The 1945-nt window shown below is 36.0% G+C and overlaps 1 non-coding gene across 1 annotated transcript; it reads left to right on the forward strand.

Moving 5' to 3' along the window:
* Window positions 1-825: 825 nt before the first annotated feature.
* Window positions 826-898, forward strand: trnar-ccu (transfer RNA arginine (anticodon CCU)). The gene has a single exon. It is a non-coding gene; the product is annotated as a tRNA-Arg (tRNA).
* The last annotated feature ends 1047 nt before the right edge of the window (window positions 899-1945 follow it).

Consider the following 1945-nt stretch of genomic DNA (forward strand, 5'->3'; position numbering starts at 1 on the left):
ATGTATATATATCTATGGTGTAGACAGCATTACTGATTATGAGTTCTATAGTATTTTGTCGCACCACGCCACTCGCATCCGGTGTAGACATGTATCATTGGTTTTGCTTCGTTTCACAGAACTAATCGTTGCCTGGGTTGTGTACATGTGTGGGGCGGAGCTATCAAAATAGGGGCGAGACCCTTTTGGGGTAGGGGCGTGTTTGTTTTGGTGATTTTCAAATATCAACGTTGGCTACCAGAAATCGCTTACCCCACCTTTAATGGCAAAAATTTTCAACTTTGAGTTTGGAAACGCACTCATAAGTAACTATTTTTCATCTGTTTTCAAACAAGTGATTTTTTTTTTTAATGATTTTTAAAACCAGTTTACATTATTGGTTATGTTGTTAATGGGTTAAAATGTGTGTAACACCCTTCATGAGCCAAATGAGCTGTAGGTGTATTTGATTATCAGGCTTTGATTCGAGTTTTAAATTTGTGTTAATGTAGTTTATGTATTTAAGTATTCACTATAAGAAAACTAAATCTAATTTAGTCCTGCTAATTAAAAACAACTTGTTTTAAGGGGTTAACTAGTTTACTTTTAATTTCTTATTTAAATTTGGTCACCAGTGACTTCTTACAGCATTTTAACTTCCAAAAGAGTTCATTCACACATGTTAGTTTTGAATAAACTAAGTAATTTATTATAACAAATCAGTGCGTTTAGATTTTATTAGCGACTTCGCTTCCGCGTCGAACATCAGCAGCGGTCACGTGATGTCTTGCTGGAGTCCGATTGGACGCCTTTATAAGTGTCTCCGCCCCTATCCTTGTGTCGTCCGCCCCAGTGGCCTAATGGATAAGGCACTGGCCTCCTAAGCCAGGGATTGTGGGTTCGAGTCCCATCTGGGGTTGCTTTTTTTTTTCTTTCTTCAGCGTCTGTCGGTGTTCATTTCAGTGAGTGTCAGTTGCGTCTTATACACGTAGTTTCTCGTCTGGATTCATTCATGCCGTTTTGTCATCAGGAAGCTCTTTGCTGACGGATTTCACACTTCATTTTCATTTGACTGAACATCGACACAAACATGACGAGCAGCAGCTTTTGTGCTTTAATTCTCGCTTGTTGTGCTGCAACAGTGAGAAGCGACAGTAAGTAACCCACTAATTTAACCTTGACTTTCATAAAGCTCGTGTTTCATTCAGTGAAGTGAATGTTTTATGCGTTTATATGACCATATGTTCCGTGCAAATCTGCGTCTGATCTCTTTAAAACACACTGCTTTTGTTTTGCTGATAAGAGTGCGAGTCAAGTGTGTGTTAAGTGAGTTTTAGAGGAATTGACTGACGCTGCAGGTTTGTCTGTAATGATGAGCATGCACATGATCCTGTGAAATCTGATGTGTGACTCCAGTTACTTTATGGCTACTTAACAAAGAGATCAAGTTGCAGGGAAATGTAGTATAACATTATAGTTCAGATTGACTTCTTTCAGCATTTTAACTTCCAAAAGTGTTCATTCACACTGTTACTTTATGGTTAGGTAACAAAGAGATCAAGTTGTAATCATGCATTATTAAAATCAAAAATAATTTTAGTGTCTGTTAATATTTAATGGATCTGAGCTGACATGAACTAACAATGAACACTTGTATTTTCATTAATGTTAACAAAGATGAATAAAAATGTAACAAATGTTCGTAATGGGACCTTATTTTGCCAGGTTTGCCAATTTATCTAAGAAAGTTTTTGAGCAGCAAATCAGCATATTATACTGATTTCTGAAGATCATGTGACACTGAAGACTGAGTAATGATGCTGAAAATACAGCTTTACATAACAGGAATAAATTACATTTTAAAATATATTCAAATAGAAAGCAGTTATTTTAAATAGTAAAAATATTTCACAATATTACTGCTTATGCTCTATTTTGGATCAAATAAATGCACCGTTTGTCTTTT

The sequence above is a fragment of the Sinocyclocheilus anshuiensis genome, unplaced genomic scaffold (assembly GCF_001515605.1).
Source record: "Sinocyclocheilus anshuiensis isolate Anshui unplaced genomic scaffold, SAMN03320099.WGS_v1.1 scaffold9636, whole genome shotgun sequence".
In the NCBI taxonomy this organism is placed as follows: Eukaryota; Metazoa; Chordata; class Actinopteri; order Cypriniformes; family Cyprinidae; genus Sinocyclocheilus; species Sinocyclocheilus anshuiensis.